Source organism: Eschrichtius robustus, chromosome 1, assembly GCF_028021215.1.
Source record: "Eschrichtius robustus isolate mEscRob2 chromosome 1, mEscRob2.pri, whole genome shotgun sequence".
In the NCBI taxonomy this organism is placed as follows: Eukaryota; Metazoa; Chordata; class Mammalia; order Artiodactyla; family Eschrichtiidae; genus Eschrichtius; species Eschrichtius robustus.
Window position 1 is genome coordinate 2,763,162 of NC_090824.1, and position 26,197 is coordinate 2,789,358.

The 26,197-nt window shown below is 46.5% G+C and overlaps 1 protein-coding gene across 7 annotated transcripts in view; it reads right to left on the minus strand.

Moving 5' to 3' along the window:
* The window catches only part of TRAF3 (TNF receptor associated factor 3), a 117,488-nt gene that overhangs the window by 67,076 nt on the left and 24,215 nt on the right, over window positions 1-26,197 (minus strand). For 3 of the 7 annotated variants that reach the window (XM_068540188.1, XM_068540205.1, XM_068540160.1), the window contains exon 2: window positions 6,135-6,189. The exons of 2 other annotated variants lie outside the window; for them this stretch is intronic. The gene's annotated coding sequence lies outside the window, so the exon portion shown is untranslated. Of the gene's footprint in view, window positions 1-880; window positions 958-6,134; window positions 6,190-26,197 lie in introns of all 7 variants that reach the window. 2 more of the 7 variants (XM_068540178.1, XM_068540196.1) reach the window with 2 other exon arrangements.

Below are 26,197 nucleotides of genomic sequence, written 5' to 3' on the forward strand. Positions count from 1 at the left end.
AAATATCACTACGATCTCTTTGAATTTAATATTCTTCATGCTACATAAACCCTCTAGAATAAATCTACTTCCTAATCAAATGTGACCCCTGCTGCTAAGACTGCTAGACCCACCAGTACAAAGTTTCCTATGTGGCATCTGACTGATCATATTATTTTAACTTAGAGTTATACAAAAGCGTGAAACCTTTCCAGGTCACCCTGAAATTTTCATCTAATTGTTCTTTCAAATAAACTCTATTCTGCAGTGTTGGCTTTGGCTTAATATAGTTATGATTCACTGCAGTTTACTCAGTGAATTTAAATAGAGATTTGTTATGCAACATCAAATCCCTTCGGTTTCCCCCAAAATGAATCAATATTTTGAACACAAAATATTCTACTGTCAACACCTTTTATACGAATAAAATGCCTACATTAATAAAATCTTCCATCAGAATAATATGAAAATAAATCTTTATTTGTAGGTTAAAGCCGTGCTGCTAAGCGACGCCAGCACAGACCCAGCAAGTTGAGAGCGCCCTGACGAAGCGCAGGGAGCGAGCACCTCCGCGCTGGGGCTCCGCGGCGCCCGGCACCACACCCTGCACACAGCGCCCAGCTGAGTCCCAGGTGGTCCCGGGCAGTTGGCACAAAAGCTAGGCTTGTCTGACCCCAGGGGCCATAACTGCCTGATAAATATTTTTGAGTGGTAGGTCCCTTCTCACAGTCTAGCACCTGTCATGAGGAAAACGAAAGAGAATTTCCTATAAAGTATCCACAGCACCAGGGCAGGTTTTACTAATTTCTCAAAACTTCCTCATTCTCCTCAAAAATCTCTATCCTTAAATTAGAAGGATCCATTTGAATCTGCTATCCCGACAATATATTTGTCCACTTACATGAAAAAGAACTTGAGGGAAGAGCAGAGGAAGGAAGGACCCATACAAAGTCATCTGTTCTTAGTAGTTTCCAACTCCTTGGAGGAGAGAGAAAACAGAAGTATTCAATCATTTGAAAAAATAGGAAGTTAGTCATGGAAGAAAGATTTCTTGGTTGAATGGGAAAACACTTGAAAACTTCCAAGACTGCCCTACAAAGGAAAGGTCAATGCAGAGCACGACAACCCCCTCAGAGGAAAACTCTGGTGCCCAGTCTCACTCGGAACCCAGCATGCAGCCTAGTGCCGGGGTGGCGCAGGCACTGTGCCAGGAGCAGGGGACAAGGAGGGCAGGGTGCTGCCCCCCAGAGCTGCCGCCTGGGGGAGGGACACAAGTAACTGTGGGTGGGTGTGCGTGAACGAGACGTGAAAACTGCTGAAGGGAAGCACGTGATGAATGCGCCAGTGACCCCCTGCGTGGGTGCAGGGAAGGCCTCCCTGAGGAGAGGGTGTCTAAGCCATAAACTGAAGGATCGGTAGGAATTAACTATTTCTGAAATTCTCAGATTAAAAAGTGGCTCATACTGAACATCAACTCAATAGCTCATTTTATAGGTTTTACAGGGGAAAAAAATCCCATATAATTCTAGGGTATCGAACTTTTTGCTATACTTCTGCTTGATTTTAATGAGTGTGTACACATATGTATATATAATTAGTGTGTATACATTTATGTATATAGTAAGTGTATAACATATACATAAACACACTAACATATTTAGCACAAGGATGTAAATACATATACAAATATAATAATATACTATACTGATAAATATTAGTGCTTGATAAATATTAATAAATATTAATTGAATGAGAGGGTTGCTGGCCAGAGCTTAGAAAATGCGTTTGTTAAAAAGATACTTTTCGGACTTCCCTGGTGGTGCAGGGGTTAAGAATCCGCCTACCAACGCAGGGTACATGGGTTCGAGACCTGGTCCAGGAAGATCCCACATGCCGCAGAGCAACTAAGCCCGTGCACCACAACTACTGAGCCTGCGCTCTAGAGCCCGTGTGCCACAACTATTGAAGCCCACGCGCCTAGAGCCCGTGCGCTGCAGCAAGAGAAGCCACCGCTATGAGAAGCCCCCGCACCGCAACGAAGAGCAGTCCTGGCTCGCGGCAACTAGAGAAGAGCCCACGCGCAGCAACGAAGATCCAATGCGGACAAAAATAAAAAATATTTTAAAAAATAAAAATAAAAAGAGATACTTTTCAGGAATTCCCTGGTGGTCCAGTGGTTAGGACCCTGCGCTCTCATTGCCGAGGGCCCGGGTTCAATTCCTGGTTGGGGAACTAAGATCCCACAAGCTGTGAGGTGCGGCCAAAAAACAAGAAAAGAAAATTAAAAAGATGCTTTTCTTCTCACACTTTTTTCCAAGCAACAAACTAAAACCTGAACAGTAATTCACTTCCGCGCATTAAGTTACATTTCAAAAATATCTTTATTAAAGGGGATACAGGAGCTGTTTTTCCACAACTCATAACAGAAGCCTTGTTCTAAATTAATATTATAAACAGAGTTTTTAGATGAGCAAATCTGAATGTAGAAAATGAATTTGCTCTCCAAGATCTGTAGCTGCAAGCTGTAATAAGCCACGCTACTCATGATGATGAATGATAAAACTGTCCAGTGTTATTAGACGTTCTGAAAACCCCAGGCAGAATAAAAAAGGAAGCAACGTTCTTGCGGGTTTGGACTTAAGGTTCCAAGCTAAGAAAGATTCCTATACTCTGGGCAACAAGACCCATGGCTGGGGTTGGAGGATGAAGGTCACCCCGGGAGGCTGGACAGGAGCCCAGAGGCCAGGGCTCAGACACTCCCCTCTGGGGTGGGTTTCAGTGAAACAGAGGGCTGGCAGGGAGGGACTGAACGAAATAATTTCTTGAGGTTTTAACATTTCACAATCCATGTCTTCCATCATCGAGAGTATCAAGGAGGCGTGTCTTCACGGTGCGGCAAACCCAAGCCCCATCCTAACCCTTTCTCTGTGAGCTGAGCATTCAGGAACAAAAGTGGTCACTCAGAAGACAGAAGTCACCTCGTTACGCAGATGTCCTACGGCCGAGCACAAGCCGCAAGGGAAGCACGTGAAAGGGGGGCTTACTCCGATCTGAGGGTCTGAAGACCCTTGCAAAATAACCCTAATTAATGAATCTGCCTGTGAAATGCCATTCTGTAACATATGCAGGGCTGTGAAATTGTCATTTTTAATTGAATATCATTTTTTTGACAAGTCAAGATACTTTCCTTCTTCAATTAAAGTAATTTTTATTCTTCTAAGCCAAAGAACAATTTAAATGAGATTATACTGTTGAATTCATTGTTAGTTGATCACAGGCTTCCAACACCAGTGCCTGATGCACGTACCATAAATGAGCGGCTACTCCTCATCTGGACGTGAACAGGGGTCAACAGTTCGAGAGTGTGTCGGCTTTTCCCTCTGGGGCTTTATCTCCTCTAAACTACCTGGGGAACTGAACACCTTGTTGTTTGCTGAGGCACTTGCTTTAGAGACCTGATTATTAGGCTCTTAGGTAAGGCACCTAGCTTACATGAGTCCTCATTAAAAAAAACAAAAAAACCCACAGTGTTTCCCAAGATTTAAAAGCAGGAATGTCCTCCACCTGAAAGGTTACTTCTAAGGCTCCTGATGCAGCTCTCTTGAAAGGTAATTTAATCTCACTTAAGTGGAATGATGCCTTGGGTCCTGGGCTCTTCATGCAGGGCCAAACCGTTCCAGATTTCCCCACATTCTACAACATGCCTCTAAGCAATGGGGTCCAGAAACTACTGGACCTACCCACTGGCCTTATTCCTTCTGTCCTCTTGGCTCACCACCTCCCGCCCCAAAACCTGCGACAGCCCTATCACTTTTCAGGGGCTTCGGACACTGCTGAGTTCCTGCTGTGTACCGAGCCAGAGATCCAACGCTGAGGGAGGGGCGGGCTGCCCTGCTGAAGCTCTCCATGCCGGGGCAGCAGCCAGGGGCCGAGAACTAGCTGTCCGATGGCCTCGAAGCCTGAGCAGGAGATGGGCGGCACAAGCCACATCTGCGTCGGGACCACTGACCAGGCAGGTGGCTCGGATGGATTCGTGTAGGCCAGAGGCAGGCAAACTTGGGTCCACCATCTTGTAACTAGTTTTACTGGAACACAGCCATGCTCATTGGTTTACGTATGTCCTACAACAGCAGAGACCCAGGACTGGCCCACAAAGACTAAAACATTTACTATCTGGCCCACTACAGAAAAACTGTGCTGACCCCTGGTCTAGGCTGTCAGCAGCCCTTTCCTCTTTGGGCCATGCCTCGGCTTCCTTCCGCCCAGGAGGTCAGCTTCTGCATGTGTACGCATGAAAGGGAACAGCGCACACCCACGGGAGGGCAGGCAGGAGCGCGAGTATGTGTGTGCGGTATGCGCGGTGGGGGAGGAACGCGCAGGCACAGCACGCGTCTGAACCTGCCCCCGCCCAGCAGACACCCCGTGCTCCATTCTCCTCCGACAGGGACCCAGCCAGAGATGTCCTTCCCACTGTAGCACAGTCTCTGCCCCTCACATGCTTTCCTTACTTCCCCTCCACGAAAACCCCGTTCAAGGCTCACCTCTTACCAAACACCCAGGGTGAACTCCCGTGCACATAACAGATGCTCCAAGCGCTGCAGCCAAACCCAATTCAACCCATCAGGTTATCACCTTCACGCTTCAATTTGAGTTCATGTATCAGCAAACATGGCCTGAGCGCCTACTAGGTCCTAGACACCCAGCACCACAGTTTAACATAATGCACAGGAATCCTAATCTTTCATTTGTACTTGTCTGTTGAATAAATTAGATTAAGAGTCTGATTATCATTTTGAGGTGATAAAAACTGTTCTGGATGAACAACTGGGAATATACTAAAAACTACTGAACTGTACACTATAACAGGGTAGAGTTTATGTTATGCAAATTATCTCCAAAAAGCTGTTATTAAGATTTTTTTCTAAGGTTAATCATTTTTTAAAAAACAGTAATTTCTTAAGCTTTCTACACCTAGCATGTAATAAAATGCCACGTCTAATACTGGTGAATGGAAACACTACAGACTGCAGTAAGTAGGCTTCGTAACAAGTCACCCCAACACGGAGCGGCCTAACCCCCACTCGTCACGTTCACAGGCTCTGCGGGCTGGGGCTCTGCTGGACCGGGTACAGTGCCGACAGCACGCCTCAGCTGGGAAGCGAGAAAAGCGGAACGCCAGAGTCGCCTGCCCAGCCATTCACTCGCCCGTCCCGGGGGGCTGCTGATTGGGGCCTTGCCATGTGCCCTTCCTGCCCGGGCTAGCTGGGCTTCACAGCATGGCTTTCCCCACAGCAAGTGTCCCCAGAAGAGAAGCCAGGCAAAAACTGAACCTTTTTTTTAAGACCTAGCTTGGAAGTCACACAGCATCACTTCTGCCCTACTACTGGGCGAGGCAGGTCACACACCTGGCCCAGGTTCATAGAGAAGGAACAGAGAGAGACCCACCTCCCGGCCAAAGTCCCACAGTGAGACAGTCCACAGGATGGGAGGTGCCACTGAGGCCATTTAGGAAAATACAGGCTGTAATACAAGCCCAATCTTCTTGCAGACTGGCAAATTAAAAATCTGGGTGAACCGGCATCTGGCACATCAAGCTGTATTTCAAGCCCTGTGAGCTGAACCTCTTATTACTTGCAATAAGCTGTGACTCGTAAGCTGCACCTAATATTGCTATGTTGTTCTGCCTTAGTAAATACAGTATCGTGACCTTGATTTGATAGGTGATGATTCAAGTTCAACCCTGGAGACCGCTGGGCACTTAGCTTCGCTGGAAAATACCGTAGGCAGGCAGAAGTGCAGCTGTGGAGGAAGAATTCATCTCGACACCCAGGCTGTGTGCTCCAGTGCACCCGCTGCCCATCGCTCAGCACAGCACGCGGCCTGGGGGTACAGGGTGCGCCCTCCCCCACCCCCATCCCTGAAGTCTGCAGCACAGCGAGCAGGAGCTGCTCAATGGCTGATGGAGGAAAGAAGGAAGGGAAGGTAGGAGTTTTTTAAATTACAAATTAGAGAGTGCTATTCCAGTTATCATGATAGGCCTCTTTTCCGTCAGAGGAAAGCAAAAAACAGTGAACTGAGAGCAAACCTCTTCTGTTAGGAAAGCGATCCTGAGGAGGATAGAGAGCCAGGTTTCTGATCCCAGATCTGGTTCTCACCTGCTTTGGGACCTTAACCAAGTGGCATAACTTCTCTGGGCCTCAGTTTCCTCATCTGTAAAATAAAGGGAGTGAATTAGATGAAGATTCCTAACTTCCTCATTCCCAACAGGTGAGTCACTGCAACACACCCACTGACGTAAGCCTGAGAGGTCAACTCTCCTTCAAGTTGAAAGTTCAAACGATATGATCTGAATGTTTGTTAACAACAAAAATGAGCTCTCTGCAAGGGTGAACTGTCCTCCCGAACCGGTGGGGCTAAGCTCAGGAACGAGGGCCTCAGCAGCCGTCCTCGTCCCCAGGGCTGCCTCAGACCTCAGCCCCCCAGGCAGCAGGCTGTCTGGGTGCCTTTTACAAAATATTAGCAAACAGATACTTCAGTCCCACGCAATCAAGATATCAATACAGTTTAAATGCACAGGGCAACTGGTTTTCAAACAAACTATGCTACACATATTTCTAACAACCAGCAAACGATCCTTTGGTAATGAAGAGAATAGGCCTTCGTCTATTATTTTCACAAGTTTGGCACTTTGAGTGTGGGTCTTTCTAACTTGGGCCTCCCCCTCCAAAGCCAACCATCCTGATATCCTGGAAGCAGAAATAGGCAGGGCCCCCTCTCTGGAAGTCAGGCTCTCCTGGCGCCCTGGGGTGTGTTGCTGGAAAGAAGCCCTGCAGATGGAGAGAGCTCTGCCAGAACCTCACCAGCACACAGGGCTGCGGCCATGCTTTGGGTATGTCGAGGACTGCCAGCCCCCAGGAGGCATGGACGTGCCAGTCCGTTCTACGCTGCCCGCACACGGAGGGCTGGGATACTGCATGCACACAGGCTAGTCCCCAACCTCAAGTAGAAAACCATCTCTCAGCCACAGTCTGTTGCCAGGAACCAAGAGACCAAGGCAGATGTCACCAGAGGAAGAACTGGGCCGAAAGGACAACTCTGGTAAACGAAGAGAAAGGATGTGCTGCTCAAGGGAAGCTGAATTTATTTACACTGATCATGAATGTAGGCTCTCAGCTGGAACATCTCACTTAAAATGCCAGAAGGTTCAGAACCCATTCATAAGCTTTTCAGAATGCATGCAGTCGCCATGGTAACCATGACATTATATTTCTAGGCGTTGCACATGTAACGCACACATGTAACATGCATTACCACCCGTAATGCATTTAATACTGTTTGGGGCCACCAACTCATAGCAAAATAAATCTGAGTTCTGACTCTCAGCCTGCCTCTTAGACAAACAAAGCAGAACAGCTGGAGGTAGCATCCAACTCACCCCAGGATGAGGACAGGGCTGCACACGCTGAAAAGGCTCATCTGAAGGCAGATGAGAACCAAGGAGAGCAGACTGCATCAGCCTCCACCATATGGTTGAGATTTTATAAAACAAAATGTTCCACGCCAGATTCATGAAACTGTCGTTGCTTAAGTTAAAGAAACCAACATACTACATCCATAGCTACATCTCTGGAATTCGACCATGTTTAGCAAGTCAAAGAAAAAGCAGATCTCTTTAAAGAACATCTTTAATTTACTTAGAGGGCATCTGTCAACACAAATAAGGTAGTTGTTCAAATGTCCAGACTGTCTTTAATACAAAATCAAAGTTTTATTTCTCAGGTTCAGAAGAGATCTACTCAGTCATAATTCTTTACCTTCATCAGGGACATTGATAAACATTTAAAATACACATCATGCATGGTTTTTAAAGTCCCTTACCTTCCCATAATCCACCATGAACACAGAGGAGAAAACAAAATTACCGTGCACAACCTGCAAAGGCATCTTCAGCCTCACATCCCCAGGCAGCCCACTGCATCGGGAACTTAACAGAGCCGCTGCAGGACATGCCTGTGCTGGCACAGTGTCCACAAAACTGCCTCTGTCCTCCTCACTAAACGGCTAAGTCCAGGGGAGCGTCGCCTTCATTACCCCTCCTTCAGACTGCAGGCCACAGGTAGCAGCTGTGAAGGGGAGCAAAAGACCTCCCCGCCGGTTGTTGCCATATTAACAGAGACTTTGGCAACCGCTGCATTGCAGTCTTTCTGCAAGCTACCAACCTCAGAAGCAAGAGCGCTGGAGAGAGACTCTCCAGCACAGGAAGCTGCCTTTTGCATCACAAAGATTTTGTAAAGATCTTTTTAAAAGACGTTGCAAAAACCTTGGGGGGAGCATTTCTAGATTTCCAACCTGTTTCCGAAAGGCTGACTAGTTTGTGGTGTTCACTGGAGGATGGCTTTGACAGTGAACTGTGCTGGGTGAAAACGCGGAAATCAATGAAACGTGCGTGACGACACACCATCTTTAATGCTCAGGTAGTCCCGGTGAGAGTCCTGCACACCTGCTGCCTACCACCAGCTTCAGAGCCCGACGGAGGAGCTCCTGGGAACCAGCCAGGACTTTCACTCCAGAAGATGCAAGCGCAGCAAGCACTTCTAGTGCCTCAGTGGCAGCAATCACCTTGAACACTCAGCTACCTTCACAGACAGCGCACTTGAAATATTAAACCATTGCCCGTACAACCAAACTCAGAAAAAGACACTTAAGATAGTGGCATGCTTACTAAGTGACCTTTCATCTTCGTTGCTTCATTCAGTTTACTTAGTGAGCATTAACCACGTGCTATCTGTGAAAGGACGTGAGTAAGGCCAAGCTCGCTGTCCTGACGGCGAGGGGCTCTCCAGTGGGGTGACACATGGAGGACAAGTCATTCCAGGCTGGAGGACTGGGATGCGGGGGAGGGCAGCGCAGCCGGGGAGACAGAACTGGAGCTGGTGTGGGGTTCCAGGGCAAGGTTCTATGAGGAAGAACATCTAACAGGAGCTAAAGGATGGGCCCCCCGCTGAGAAAACGGGGAGACAACAGGAGAACACCCTCAAAATGGTGCAGCGTGGGCTTCCCTGGTGGCGCAGTGGTTGAGAATCTGCCTGCCAATGCAGGGGACACGGGTTCGAGCCCTGGTCTGGGAAGATCCCACATGCCGCGGAGCAACTGGGCCCGTGAGCCACAATTACTGAGTCTGCGCGTCTGCAGCCTCTGCTCCGCAACAAGAGAGGCCGCGATAGTGAGAGGCCCGCGCACCGCGATGAAGAGTGGCCCCCACCTGCCACAACTAGAGAAAGCCCTCACACAGAAACGAAGACCCAACACAGCCATAAATAAATAAATAAATTAAAAAAAAAAAAAAAATGGTGCAGCGTTCCTCGGCACGTGCCAGTGAGTCCCCAGCGAAAGCACATGCCGGCTCCGTCCCGAAGCCCGTCAGACCCTCACGGCCGCCCGGACAGACATCCGAGCACCCGGTCCCTGAAGCACACACTCGTCCTGGGCGCACGGCCACCAAGCGGAGGTGGCCGGTTCTGAACGGAACAGGGCGGCCCTGCACCAGGCCCCCCGGTACACAGCAGCTGTCCCCCCGCGGCTCCAGCCACCACCTCCCGGCGGGGTTACCGTGGAAGCTGCCGAGCCCGCCGCTGACCAGGTAACGGACCAGGTAAGGGAACCAGCAAATCAAGGACCCTACTACTGGCCACTCCCCCCTCGAGCGGCAGGACCGGCCCGTGGCTTCCCCGCAAGCAGCCCGCCCTTCTCCCGGGGGAGAGCCCTGCTCTGCCTTCCCTCTGCCCCCGACTCCCCTCACTCCTCAGGCTCCGGGATCTTCTCCCCCAGGAAGTCCTCACCGGCGCCCTTCCCACCCCCAGCAGCCAGGACCCTTCCGCTGGGCTCCATCGGCCCCAGTGGTGACCACACTATAAGGAAGTGACACTGCATATCTGCAGGGCCCAGCACGTCACCGGTGTGGCCGGCGTTCGCGGAGGGGCCCCACGGGGCGGCCCCCTGCTCCACGCCGTGAGGAGCTCCCGCGTCACCTCCCCCTGAGGCGCAGAGGATCTCAGCTACAGGCCAGGTGGGAGGCCCAGGAGTCACGCCGCCCTGGCTTCCACAGGCTACAGCCTCACCACAGGCACCGGCCCAGGCCCAGCTGCAGCCCCTGGAGAAGAGGGTGCCTCCCTGGGGCTTCACTCAGGGGAGCAGGAGGGAGCACATTTATGGAAATGCTGCAGCCTTCCCACCCCGATCTCTCCCCAGAAAGGCACCATGTGAATAAATGAATATCTCAGACCAAACCAGAGGCACCTCACGAGTGAATTCCTGACTGGCCGGATCATCTCACAGCACGAGGTGGATGATCAGAAGGGAAGGTAGAAAGAGACAGCGTGAGGACGTTTCTCGTCGCTTTATAGAGACCCACTAGAGTGGTTTAGGACGCAGAGGAACTTCCATGAAACGCCTCCCGGCATGCTTAGGCGCCGGCCAGGCACTCCCCCCAGATGCTCCCCCAGATGCGGCCTTTCAAATCGGGGATCAAGGCGGCTCTGTGTGGCCGCACCACTGTCAAGCAATTCCTCAGCGCCTCGGAAACCTGAGCCTGGGTCGCCAGAACCCGGGGCTCTGGCCCGAGCGGGCTCTCCCAGGAGGGTCTGGAGGAGCCGGCAGGGGTCTTACCTCAAGACTCTGCGCTTCCTAGACAAGCAATCCTCGAGGTGCGGGAGGGGCGACAGCGGCCAGGGCAGAGACCCCAGGCCCAGCACTGAGAGCTGCGTGGGGGTGGGGTCTCGAGGGCCAGCGGCGGCGGGCTGGGGGGGCCGCTGCGGGGCCACACAGCACCCGCCTCCCAGGTCCGCCATCTGAAAGCCAAGGGCAGCGAGCCAGGCCCAGCAGTGCAAAGAGCCAGGCCCCGCCGGCCTGCCCGCCCGGCAGCGGCTTCCTACCGTCTCCACTGCACGCTGAGGCGGCCGGACTCAAACACGAGAAGGAATGTTTCAGGTGCACCGCCGGGCGGGCGCTCAAGCAGGGCTGCCTGGCTGCGGGCTCTGGACTTCGCACAGCCCTCCTAGTGAGGGCAGGGCCCGCTCTCGCACACCCTGCTCCCTCTGACACCGGCTCCCAACAGATCGCTTTCTCCTTCCGAATCTGGAATCTCTTGTCTGTAGGAAAGGAGTAACACTTATCCTACAAACCTTACAGAGTTGAACTGATTAACTGCTTTAATGCATGCGTAAGGTTCCTGAAAGCATAAGCTTCTCAAAATGTAAGGCACAACTGTCACAAAATAAAGCCGGTATCCACAAAGCACTCAATAATTATTTTTCCAAGCTTAACTCAGTTTAAATACATGATGAGAGACCTGAAGGGCTCTCCCCATTAACTGGAATGACCACGGCACAACCTGCTCCTTTATTAAAGAGCAGTAATGGAATTCATAACTAACTCAGGCAATTCGCTAACATTGCTAACGTACATTTACATGAATTTGATACAAATTATGGAAACATCCCTGTAGGTCTCATTTGGATACTTAACAAAATGCTCAAGAGTATCACTACTATCTTAAGGTGTTTACTACTTCAAAAATAGACAACCCAGTTACCAAAATTACCGTAAAAAAAGCCAAAGGAGTGAGTGTATACTGCCTGAAGGGAAAATACACAGACAGACAAATCACTCAGTCACTCCTTGTGCTGCTGGGGCCGAAGAACAAAGGGTGTCCCCAAGAAGAAGCAGGGAGAAGAATACAAGAAAAATATCAACATAAAATACAGACAAGAGTTAGCTGGCTTGGATGCAGAACAGGCTTAATTAGCTGCAAAAAAATCTAATGGGACACTTATTTGATAAGACCCTGTGATGACTGTCAGATGGGATCTGATCTTAGGAAAGAAGGATACTGTAAATTCTGGCTGCTTCTCCAGGCAACAGGGCCCAGGGGCTTCAAACATGAAACAGGAGCTACCAGGTCACCAATAAAGGCCCCAGTGACAAGAAGTAAAGCCTCTTTACAAATTTAAACGGGAACCTGAACAGTAAGTCAAAGCTGATGCAAACCCCTCTAGGTCTACACCCAAGAGAAATGAAAACATCTGTCCCATAAACACCTGTACATGAATGTTCCGAGCTGCATTATTCATAAGAGCCCAAAAGGGGAAACAACACAAATGTCTATCAATGGACTTAACGAATACATAAAATGTGGTGCATCCACACAAAGGAATATTATTCAGCCACAAAAGGGAACAGTCTGCTGACACGTGCTACAACATGGATGAATCTTGAAAGCATGATGCTAAGTGAAAGAAGCCAGACACAGAAGACCACAGACTGCATGATCCAGTTCATATGTAATGTCCAAAATAGGCAATGGTTGCACAATACTCCGTGAATGTACTAAACACCACCGAACTGGACGCTTAGAAGAGGTGAACTCCATGGTATGTGACTATCTCAATTAAGGTATCTTTTAAAAAGAAGACACAGTCAAGCAAAAGGCCAAACATCTGATAGTTAATTAACATCTCTTAATGAGATGCAGCTCACCATCTCAATTAAAGAAATAAAAAAGGGAACACGTTATAACAAGTCTTCATTTTGCCCCCCCAAAATGCATTATTTTGGGGGTGCCCCTTCCAAATAATTGTAAATAAGCTTCTCATTGTTCAAAACAACTCATAACCATTTTTGGTAACTCTTTCTCTCCCCCAAATCTCACAGTTCACCCATTCTGTAACAAAAAAATTCATTTTAGATTTAATGTAAAATATAAATTACACCTACATACAAATGTAGCACTTTGAAACACGAGAGAGGATGATTACTAGGGAAACTGCCAACCCCACCACCACTGTCAAAAAGTGCTCGTTAGTTCTTTCTACTGTGGAATAAACATGAGCACTTGGGTTTTTAAGACCCAGAAATATTTACAAGACTTGAAGTCAATACAGTCAAAGAAAACACACGCAGTGACTGAACATAAAACTCATAAAAACAAAAACAAGCCTATGTATAAAATAACAGATTTATAAAAAGACTACATCCTCTACACCCAGCAAAAGAGCTCCCAACTCACTCCCGTTGCTGTGTGTCCATCTCAAAGTTTTCAACAACCCAACCAACAGAAGGCAACATAGCCACCTGAGCACAATTCTGTAATTGGCTAAAATCTCATTACAATAATGTGTGTTTCTATTTTCCGCAGGAAGAGAATCATGTCTACTCACAATTCACAATGAGTCAACCAGTGTGTAAAATATTTTACATAATGGGAAAATTTATTGTGACCCAAAAGTTCAGTGTGTTCTCATTAAGTTACCAGAAATTACAGATGTGAAGATACTTCTGTTAGCTTAACCAAAATCAAGAAAAGAAACTTCTTTAGATATGCACACATTTTCGGTTTGGTAGATCTAATTCTTTTTATGCTACTGTATTTCAAACTACTCAGATTGGTAAATCCGTAGTTTAAATACTGATTAAAGAAAATCTGCATGTTGACAATATAGGTAATTTTAAACTGGTTTTGACACTGCGTCTCTTGCTACCTAAATAGCTAAGCGATGTCAAAACCTGGCAGAGATGGCTTCGGTTTTTGCAAACACCCCTACGGTGAAATGGTTTTTCCAGAATTATGATACCATCTAATGTGTTAATTAATGGAGCCTTCCCATTGTGCCTCACTGTGAATAAAAACTTCTGTGGAAAATCTTACATGCAGTGTTGCATCCATTTAACATTTTCTCATATGTTACATTCAGTGTTTTTTTTTGTTTTGTGTTGTTTTTTTAACAACCCCAGGAGGAAAAAACACTTAAGTAATTAAAACACACACAACTTTTCTATTATGACCTTTTAAAAAACCCTTAGTTCTCCTATGATACTCTAAAGGCTACACTGGGAAACTGATGTGTTTATACATGAAATACAGATGCAAACATTTTAAACTACATAATCTATTGATATACACACTCTAAGAAATCAAATATTTCCAATTCTATAAACATAATACATCTGTAGCAAAGATAATACCACTGGATACTTTTTATGTTATACATTGGTCCCCCCAAAAGGGTAACTATAAAACACAAGGAGTCTCTTTTAAACCCTGTTAAATAAATTATTTGCAAATATTAACCACAAAACTCTGGGTGATGCCACCATTAATCACTCATAAAACCCCAGAATGTGTCTTGAAGGAAGTTTTTACAATACAAACGCTGTTCTTAACTATCTTAAAATATATCGCAAAAGACCATTCTCACAAGTCTTTTTGAAAACTATAATATCTCATAAAATCTGAAAGACTGAAAGTGTGTTTCTGATTCAGTGGCATGGCTCATTAAATCTTAAGTCCAGTACCTTGGACAAAACTAATTCTAAATCTTTTGAAAGAATAATCTTTAATGTACATGTTCAGATAAGAGTTAATACAATCTACATAATTTATCAAAGATCACATAAAAACTTCAGATACAAAGTGACACCTGCTTCAGGTACAAACTATTTCACCCTATATCCTTTTCAAATGCCTGAAATACACATTTTTAGACTTATTTCAGTATTGGCTCTTTGTTTTCTACTTTAAAAAGGCAAGCTTTCCTGCAATCTGGCAATTAAACATTTTTTCAAAATGCAAGCACCATCTCAGAAAGCAGGTAAAGCTTTTTAAATTAAAGATTTCTATTTACGTCAAAAACGCATCCTAAAAACATTAAAATAAAACTATACTCACACTTTAAAGTCAGAAAACATATATTAAATCCACCCAATGTTGAAAACTTTTGGCTCAAGAGGGCAGAGTGTGAGAGTGCAGACAGGTCACCCCAGAGCTGAGGGCCTCAAAGTTCTCCTCCCAGCCATGAGGCTTGATTCGCAACCGTGGAGGGGACAGAGGTACACAGGGTCTGGAACGGAAGACCACGTGCCGTGCAGCACCTCGTCCGAGCCCCCCTCTTCCGCCCTGAACCCGTGGCCAGGCGGCCAGGCTCGAGGGAGGGAACCCAGGATGACGCAGGACAGCCACCGCCTACACGCCCCGCACCGCACCGCGGCATGGCGCCCCGCAGCCAGCGCCTGGGGGGCACGCTTCTCGAAAGCAAGGGCGGGGGATGACAGCAAAGCCGGTGACCGGCAGCAGTGCCCGCCCCATGTGTGCTCCTCACAGCACCCCAAGGGAGCACGGGCACTGTGTTCTCCTCTTTTCCAGCCCACTCGGCACAAATGCCTGAAAAGCAGACGTGCACCCAAACAGGTCCACGGTCCCTTATCTGTGATTCCGAAATCCCAAAAGCTCTGAAAACATGTTCCTAACACGCCCTGGCGTGGTGTGGGGCTCCCACAGCCTCTGTCCCACTGGCCGCAAATGGTCACACACCTGCTGCAAAGATCTTAGTGTCTGATTACACGGTGCTGCCTAGGATGTTCCACGATGTGTGGTCTATTGACGCATTCCATTCTAAAATCTCCAAAATTCCAAACTCCAAAACACCCCAGCCCCCAAGAGTAGCAAAGGATTGTTAAATGACAACAGGACAAGCCCTGGCGGAAATAGGGACACATGAGCCCTCTCGAATGGCCAGGAGACAACAGCAATCCGGATTAAAAGTCTAGATTTACATACACGTTTGTTTGTTTTGCAAACTTTCTGGGCAGGAGTGTGCCAGACCCCTCAGCAGAGGCTGGATATAGCAGGTTGAAAACAAGGCTGCAGTCCCTGCCTTCATGGAACTCAGTAAGTACCGAGCGAATGCTCCCCGTCACACGTGGCAAACACTGCCGTGGTCAGAAGCTGAAGGCCAGAAGGTGCCCGTGCAGACCCTCCAGCGGAGCCACGCGGAGGGCGGTCAGGGAAGGCCTCTCCTCCGAGTGCCCGAAGGAAGCCAGCCTCAGGAATGCGAGCGCTGCTCTGGAATGCAAGACAGGGCGAGGGAAGGAGCAGCTCCACACGACTGTCCAGGAGGTCGTGGGAGAACTGGAAAGCAAGGGACATGGGACCTAGTCATGCAAATAAACCTCCAGTTACAAATCAAGCCCCCTCTAAGCCTCAGCCATCTCATCTGTCAACAAAAAGAGGGACCAGAACCCGGATGTTCCACACGCTCCCACCCCATGAAGTGAATCTGACTGTTCACAGCACTTTCTACTAAGGAGACTGAAGAACCTAAATGGGGAAGGGGGACTTAATTATACTAAAACTGTATAGAAAGAGAAGAAAGCAGGCAATGCGATAACTAGGAAAGAAGATGAATAACTTTTCATCAGTGCTGATTAAGTCCCGTAAAAGGCTGGCTAACAGCACTACACTCCTGCAAACCACGCTGCCAGAATGAAAAGATGCACAGCATAGCTGTTAATCACTTTGTGAAAACAGGAAAAAGTTCACTAAAATGTCCTTGGAAGGTGTGGCACTTCAGGGGCCCTGCCTTCCTCCACATCCTTACCTGGGAAAGGGGTGGAATTGAGGGCCGCATTCCACCTACAGACACCCCGTGGCTTCCCGCGTGGCCTTCCCCGCGCAGAATGCAGTGCTTGCCAAGCAACTATTAAGATGCACCAACGGAGGGATATTTGGAGCAGCTGCGAAAGCTCTATTAAGGACAACAAAATGTGTAACTGAATCCCAAACTCTTTAAGGTTAAATACTCACTTGGTTAAACTCTTTAAGGTTAAATACTCAATAGAATACAATAATGAAGTGGCTTTTCAAACTTTTCCACCAAAATACACCCAAAGGCACAGAAGAGAGAACCCCGAGGGTAAGCATTCTGAGGCAACTCAACTTACGTGAAGTCTTAGGTTTCACATTAAAAATTCATACAAATTTTACATTTAACCCCACAACAAATCCTACAACACCCCTTCCCTCCTTGTCACTCTTAGCTTTTGGAAACAGAGGCAATCTGAGCTTTTCTCATCCTCTCACGGCCAAGCGAAAGGCCTGCCAGCCTCCTCTGCCTTCTCTCCTGATCCTGTGGGCAAGGCCTCCCCCTCCACCCTGGCCCTGGACCCCAGCCCCTGCCACCTCAGCCTCTCTCCAGGACCACTCCCACCAGCGCCCGAGGAAGAGGCAGTCTATCCCAGCTCCCCACCCCTATCTTTCTGTTCACCTAGAGCAAACTCTTTCTAGGAGTTGTCAATACACACATCCCATCCTCCCTTAACTTGTACCCGCCACGCTACAGCAGCCTCCCAACACCACTCTTGCCGAAGTCCTCAAAGACCTCCACGTTCCCAAATCCAATGGTCAACTCTCACTCGACCTGCTTGATGTCCAAGTAGCTTTTCCTGACTCCAAAAATGTCTCTCCAGCCCCACCTCCCCTGTGATTTCCAGGCGGGTACATCTCATTACCAACTCAACATCTCCAGGTGAGTACCCGAAAGGCACTTCTGAACTCTTGGTGCCCCCTCCCCTCTGACCCACCTCTAGCAATCCCCGGCTCCATGAACGGCACCATACAGTTGCTTAGGTCATAAAAGCCTCCCCTTCCTCACGTGCCCCACACCCAGTCACCAGCAAAGACTGTCAGCTCCATCTTCAAAACATATCCCAAATCCAACCACACTTCTCACCAAGCTCCAGCCACACTGGCCTCCTTGCTGTTTCTAAAACACACATATTCCCACTTCAAGGTGTTTGAACTTCCCGACCCCTCTACCTAAAAACCTTCTTCTCCCAGATCTTCACATGGCTCCCTTCCTTCCTTCTGTTTCAGTCCCTACGTAAATGCTGCCTGCTCAGAAAGGCCTTCCCTGAGCCTGCTACTACACGCTAGCCCATAAGCCTGCTTCTCTGGCCTCCTCACATCACTCTTTAGCATCCACTGATACAGGTATCGGTTTGTTGACTATCCCTCTCCCCCATTAGAATATAAACTTCGAGAGGGCTAGAATCTGGACTCATTCACCACTGTTTTCCCAACTCTTGGATCAGAACCCAACTTAAAGCAGAGGGCTCAATCAATATCTGTTGAATCTGTTTGCAGCCTTACTGTGAAAGATTTTTTCGTTAATATGAAACATTCACTCACTCACTCAACACTATAACACAAGAGTTTGCATACCCTTGACTTAGAAGTACAGCAAACACACACTTCTCAAGTCCTCCTTATGAACTCTGTCCTGGCGGCATCACAGGGGGGCAGGAAGACCCGGCTACGAGGTTACCCTTCACAACGCTGTAAATGGAGAAAACTGGAAACAACCCAAGTGTCCAACAACAGAGAACTGAATCAAGAAACTCTGACACAATCATACAACCACCACATAATCAACCAAATTGGATGCCATTCTATTAAAAAGTACTTCTAACATAAATATGAGAATCACATAATTTTAAATCTACTAGTAGCCAAATTAAAAAGGTAAAAAGAAATAGGTAAACTTACATAATGTATATTATTTAACCCAATATAAAATTTTATAACTTCAATATGTAATCAATACAAAAAATTATTAATGAGATATTTTGTGTTCTTTTTTTCCACACTAACTCTTGGAAATCTGTTGTCAGTTTACACTCACAGCACACCTCAATCTGGACTGGCCACATTTCATGTGCTCACTAGCCACACATGACTCAGGGCTACTGTGTTATAGTACAATTATAGACTAAGAAAAAGGAAAATGTTCATGATATAATAAGTGAAACAAAGAAAGTTATATGTTACAGAAATTGATCCTAAAATGCATAAGGGAATGCAAGGGACTCAGGACAGACAAAACAATCTTGAAAAAGAACAAATTTGGAGGATTCATGATCCCCAATTTTAACCGACATATATAGATCAACAGCATAGAATTTAGAGTCCAGAAATAAGCCCTTACATTTGTGGTCAATTCATTTTTTAAATCCTTTTAAAAATTATTTATTTATTTATTTTTAATCTTTATTTTTTCAGGGGGCAGCGCTGCGTTGCATGTGGGATCCTAGTTCCCTGACCAGGGATTGAACCTGTGCCCCCTTGAAGTGCAAGCACCGAGTCTTAACCACTGGACTGCCAGAGAAGTCCCCTGTGGTCAATCAATTTTTGACAAGGGTACTGAGACTGTTCGATGGGGGAAAGAATACTCTTTTCAACTAATAGACAATTGGATATCTACATGCAAAAGAATGAAACTAGACCCCTACCTCACACCATACACAAAAACTAGCTCAAAATGGATCCTAGGCTAAAGGTAAGAGCTAAAACTATATAACTCTTAGAAGAAAACAGGAATAAATCTTCCTGATCTTGGATTAGGCAATGGTTTCTTAGATATACCACCAAAGGCACAAGCAACCAAAGAAAAAATAGATAAACTGGATGTCATCAAAATTAAAAACTTTTGTGCATCAAAGGACACCATCAAGAAAGTGAGAAGACACCTCACAGAATGGAGAAAATAGCTAAAAGTCATATATCTGATAAAAGAACTGTACTCAGAATATGTAAAGAACTCTTATACTCAATAACAAAAAGACAACCCAACTTTAAAAATGGGCAAAGAATATGAATAAACATTTTTCCAAGGTAGATATCTAAATGGTCAATAAGCACACAAAAGGATGCTTAACATAATTAGTCATTAGGGAAATGCAAACCAAAAACCACAATGAGATACCATTTCACACCCACTAGGATGTCTAAAATAAAAAAGATGAACAATAACAGTGTTTAGTGAAGATGTGGAGAAACTAGAACTTTCATACACTGCTGATGGTAATGGAAAATGTCCCCGCTGCTTTGAAAAACCGTCTTGCAGTCTTTCAAAATGTTAAACATAGAGTTACCACATGATCCAGCTTTGTTTACAACAGATACAAAAACTTAGGTTCTCACAAAAACTTTACAGGATTGTTCATAGCAGTGTTATTTATAATATCCAAAAAGGGGAAACAACCCAATGTCCATCAACTGATGAATGTATAAACAAAATGTGGTCTATCCATACAATGGAATATTATTTGCCTATAAACATGAACTACTGTTATGTGCTGCAACATGGATGAACCTTGAAAACATTATGCTCCACGAACGAAATCAGGCGCAAAGAACACATACTGTATGATCTCGTTTGGATGAAATTTCCAGAAATGGCAAATCAGTAGAGGCAGAAAATAGATTAATGACTGCCTAGGGTTGGGGGAGGGGGAGAATGAGAAGTGACAGCAAACAGGCACAAGGTTTCTTTTGGGGATGATGAAAATGTTCTAAAATTAGAAAGTGGTGATCATTGCAAATTACTGAATATACTAAAAATGACAGAATTGTACACTTTAAAATGGTGAATGTTATACCTGAATTACATCTCAATAAAGTTATTATTTTAGAAGGCATATTATAAAATGGTATTATATAGAATAATTCTATCTTTATAAAAAGAAAATATATGTATGCCACAAAGATGGCTTAGAAAAACATACACAGTAGTGATCTGAGTGGGCAGAATGATATTTATATTTTTCATCTTTTGGTTTTAATAAATGATTTTCCTATAACTGAATGGGCATTGCTTTTTGAATAAACAGGGGTGTTTTTTAATTTTAAAAGAGTATTTTTAAAAACTAAAAACTATTTAACTATATTTGTATTTCTGTAAAAATGTGTAAGATTATGCCCCCAAAGGAGGCATGAATGATATATACCAAAATATTAACAGTGGTGAGGCAATGGAAAATATCTACATTTTCTAAATATTCTACCATGACTACATTGGCTTTTTTCTTAAAACAAAGACACACACGCACACGCACACGCACACGCACACGCACACCTCTTTCAGGATGCTAAAATTCCAGTATGGGGGCAGTGTGGCTCTTGGGAAGCTCAGCAAGAGAGAGAGGGTGTAAGCGGATGCTGGTCATGTGGATGAACCCCTTCTGAAGCGAAGTCCACAGGGACCCGTGTATTTGTTGCTAACTCCAAGGGGGCCAATTTCCCAGACAAGGTGTCCTGGGGAAGGGCAGACTGAGTCACACAGCCCCCCTAAGGGTGGTGGCTGCATCCCAAGACCATGGCAAATCTCAGGGGCACGGTGTGGAGGGAGGCTCTGCGTAGACAAGCCCAGGTGGGGGTGGAGCCTTGACCTCCCAGGACTGGTCAGGACTCTTCAGGGATGACCTTGGTGCAAACAAGACCTTTCTGAAGGGCTTGGTTCGGAAAAACAACTGCTATCTGGCTGGAGCAGCATATTCTTTACACTGTTAGCCCATCTGAGCAACTTTGGACAAAGCCAAGAATCCAATCAAGAGGTTAGAAGGAAGGCCTTCATCAACTTCGCACTCTGAGACCAGGGCTCTGATATCTGTAAAAAACAGTCCACATGCCAATGGTTCCCTGTTGGTGAGGGCTCAGAATCAGTCAAGAGCGCCCCTCCTTTGCTCAGAAGAGAACCAACAGAGAGCAAGCATGAAGGAGGCATCAGGGAGAACCACAGAAACACAGCAATTCTAATAAGAACCTGCTGTATAAAAAAAAGAAAAAAAGAAACACGGCAATTCAGCATCGCCCTTAACTATCAGGCCACACTGCACTCTACTGCAGGGAACAAAGTACAAGGTACAGGACGTGATTCTCACAAAATTATCTAAGTGCATACATACTGAAAAGGGAGTCAAAGACTGTACACCTATATGTTAATAGTGGGGGATAATGAGAAAATTTATTTTCTTTATTTTTATCTTCACGCATTTTCTCTGGGTACACACACTTATAAAGTTAGGATACCTCTACCCAGCTTTCTCCTGGGAGATCCCCTTCTGGAAACAGATGACTGTAAAGGCTCTGCCTTCAGAGAAGGTCCACCATCTGGAATCCAGACGTCCACCCTCATCAGGGCACCCTTTCCACTTTTCACCTCTCAGAGAATACAACCACACCCGGGCAGGCTGACAGAGCACACAAAATTGAAATCCTCCATGCAGAAGTTTAACAGTGGAAATAAACTTATCAACTTCAGCAAGAATTTTTCCACCTTTCTAGAGATTCTTTCAAGTTCCTCAATTTACATGATCACTGACACTTCACCAAGGTCTGCTGCTGATCAGGAAATGTAAACAAGTATGAAAAGCACATCAACCAATCTTCAGCCTTAAACCAGGAATTCTGGACCCAAGTGCACATCAACTACCATAGAGTCAGTGGCCTATTAAGCAATACAATCACTTCTAAAGAACTATTTTACAGTTTAGGAGAGCATGACTCAGAAAAAAAAAGGACTATTATTTCAATTTCTCACAATTAACTCTAATTACAACACTGACATTCTCTTACTCAAAAGCTTTTGAGGGCTCACAACTCACTTCAGAATTGAGTTCAAGCTTGTTGGTATTTAAGATAAGCCATGCCCTTTGCCCCCGCCCCCCCTTCCCCAGGTCCCAAGACATACTTCGCCCACCCTAAGCTCCAACCACAGCCCACAGCACCGTGTGTGATTTACGGTCCCTGTGCTCCCCACCCTGTCTTTTCTCTCACCTTTGGCCCTCTTGCAGCACAACATCCTGCTGCCCTGAAAATCAAGGTATTATTTATCCTGTAAAACACCTGCTCAAATTTTAGTCTTTATAAAGCATTTCCTGACCCTTAAAGCAAGAGTCAGCAAACTCTTTTCTGTAAAGGGCCAGAAAATAAATATTTTAGGGCCTTCCCTGGTGGCACAGTGGTTAAGAATCCGTCTGCCAATGCAGGGGACACGGGTTCGAGCCCTGGTCCGGGAAGATCCCACATGCCGTGGAGCAACTAAGCCCGTGCGCCACAGCTACTGAGCCTGCGCTCTAGAGCCCGTGAGCCACAACTACTGAGCCCACGAGCCACAATTACTGGAGCCCACGAGCCACAACTACTGAAGCCCACGCGCCTAGAGCCCGTGCTCCGCAACAAGAGAAGCTACTGCAATGAGAAGCCCGCACACCGCAACGAAGAGTAGCCCCCGCTCGCCGCAACTAGAGAAAGTCTGTGCGCAGCAACAAAGACCCAACGCAGCCAAAAATAAATAAATCAATAAACAAAATTATTAAAAATAAATAAATAAATAAATAAATATTTCAGGCTTTGTGGGCCACTGATGGTCTCTGTCACATACATATTCTTCTTGCTTATTTTTACAACCTTTTAAAAACCTAAAAACCATTTTCAAACGTATAGTTTTCCAACCATGGTTCTAAGCACCATCACTCCCACGCTGTGCTCTGACGTCCCACACCGTGATGCCTCTGCCTCTGTCACTACCATGATTACTAATACTATCCCTCCATCACACCCTGTGCACTGTTCTGCCTTGTCTAACTGTTCACACCATCTGCGTGTCTGCCCCTCCTCAGACTACATGTTCTTTGAAGGCAAGAAAACTCTCTTTCTATCCCCCACAGCACCTACTATAAAATACTAATACATATAAAGTGCTCTGTCCATGAATCTTTTAAAATGATCGCTTTTGAACAGAGTATGCTGAATTTTAAATTGCTTATTTAAGCATTTTCCATCACAAGTAGCTGAAGAACTTGTCTTTGGTAAAGCAGATTTCTAATGAGCTTCTTGAACACATGAAGATTGCCTGGGGTTAGATGTGAACCTCCTCAGTGTAATTTCAACTAGATGAACTTCTAAGCCAAACTGAGGTTTACCTTCAAAGAGCTGCTCCTGTCCACAAAGGTCTTTAAAATTCTATGCTGTGAAAGATTTTATTATAAAACATAAAAATAATCCTCACGTGCTATACATTCGGTTTCCAGGAGATATGTAATCCTCAATCTTATTAACAAGCTCAAGGGCTTCCCTGGTGGCGCAGTGGTTGAGAATCTGCCTGCCAATGCAGGGGACACGGGTTCGAGCCCTGGTCTGGGAAGATCCCACATGCCGCGGAGGAACTAGGCCCGTGAGCCACAACTACTGAGCCTGCGTGTCTGGAGCTTGTGCTCCGCAACAAGAGAGGCCGCAACACTGAGAGGCCCGCGCACCGCGATGAAGAGTGGCCCCCGCTTGCCACAACTAGAGAAAGCCCTCGCACAGAAACAAAGACCCAACACAGCCAAAAATAAATAAATAAATAAATAAATAAATAAATAATAAAATGTTTAAAAAAAAAAAAAAAAAAAAAACAAGCTCAAAACAATGCAAATTGAGACCAGGACTCAAATTTTTCTAGAAACAACAATCAGTTGTTAGAGGATGTATTTCTTCCTCAAGAGGACAATGTACCTTCAGTATTTCCAGCTTATTACTTCTTGTGAAATAGCTCCATGTCTGGGATCCACCTGCTTCACAGATTCAGAAGTTTCTCTGTGACCAACAAATCATTTCACGTAACTTCTCAGACATTTTCTTTTCTCAGAGGCCACCTGGGAATCCCTCTAACTCCTGACTAGTATGGGCCTTCTTTCACACTCATTTTCCATTTGGGAACTTCGGAATTCTCCAGCAGCAGCCTGTGGCACAGAAGGGACAAGGCCAACTGGCCCCTCTGTGCCCACTTCCCGCATCCTGCTCATCCAAAAACCTGAGCCAATCAAATACACTATTACTCGGTTAGGGACACCTGCAGCGTGCATTGTTTCATATCTAACAAAACAAGACTTTATCTACCTCACACACGTCTTAAGGACCAGTAGAGCATATACGTATACTACCTCAACTTCCTTCCAGCACCGATTTGCATGCTGGAGCAATTATGCCAAAACCGTGGCACTACTTTTCCATTTCCTTTTTTTGTAATAAGAAAGGCTTACTAACTCACAATGCTTTACTTCAAAAGCTTACCAACAGAGTCAATACATGGCTATCTTTCTGTGCTGTGTGAACACAGGGTGGAAGGTAAGCCAGCTGCAGGGATCAGGGAACCCCCAGGAGATGCGGGCACTGCCACCCCACACACCACTGCCTCGGCTCTTTTAAAACTCCAGAAGGTGAGGAAAAAATAACTGACAGAAAAATCCCCTATGCAAAAACCCCAGCTCTGCGGGAAGGAGGGTGGGTACCTGTGAATCATCCACTCCTCCTCCGAGAGAACGTCGCCAGGTGAGTGATTTCTCATCTAAATATGGCCAACGTGAAGGACACAGCCTTGCCAGCGGCACCTGCAGGACACAGGGCAACAGGAATCCAGGAGGCGGGGCAGGAAGGTGGGCTCCGAGCCCCCTGGAGGAAGGGGGATGAAGACACGGGCCAGGCAGGCAGAGTCCAGAGGAGAATGGATGGGGCCCCGGGCCAGGCAGGGAAGAGGCCTCTTTTGGGAAGAGGTCCACGGGAGGCCAGACTGTCCAGACTCGGTCAGGAAGGATGGTACAGGGCCTGGTGAGGAGGATACTGAATTTCCGGAGAGCAGTGGGAAGCCATCGGAGGGTTTTCAGCGAAGGGCAGGAGGCAACATGTGTTTCTAAATGACCTCTCTGGCCACTGCACAGAGAAGGGCCCGGAGTGACCCAGCAGAACTAATCAGGGGCCATCAGCCAGAGGTCTGGACCAGGCTAGGGACCAGGGAGGTGGAGAAAAGCAGGATGTAGGACTGAATGCCATGGACCAAATGGAAGGAAAGAGAGGGATCAAGGAATGCTCCCCAGTCTCCTGGCTTGAGCAGGTGGGGGGTAGGAAGGACTTAAGAGTTCTGTTGAGGACAGGTTAAGTGACATCCAAGTGAAAACACTAGGTAGCCTCAGGTGTGTCTGGTCACTCCCTCTCAGGGCTCACGGACAACATGCCTCCTCCTCCTGTAGGTGCTGGTCATCCAGCTCCCCCCAGACCAGCCACATGAAGTGCCCTGCTCTTGACCTACCCCGTCCCACCAATGCCACGCTCCTCTGGAAGCAGCATGTGGACTTCCCTCTCCGTCCTCCAGCCCTGCCTTATAGCACAGGCTTCACGACAACGGGGTGCTGCCTGCACTCACGACGGTGCCTGGCACACACTGAGGACTCAGTCAACAGTTGTTAACTAAATACTTGGGGCCAAATCTAAAGCTCAAAGAGAGCTATGGGTTAAAGACACAAATTTGGGGAACTTGGGAACCACAGTTGGAAAATTATTTTATTTTTCTAATGGTACTTACGAAAAAATTCCCATTCGGCTGACCAAAGTTTCAATGCAAATTATGTTACCTTAAAAAGGGTTTCCAGGGCTTCCCTGGTGGCGCAGTGGTTGAGAGTCTGCCTGCCAATGCAGGGCACACGGGTTCGAGCCCTGGTCTGGGAAGATCCCACATGCCACGGAGGAACTAGGCCCGTGAGCCACAATTGCTGAGCCTGCGCGTCTGGAGCC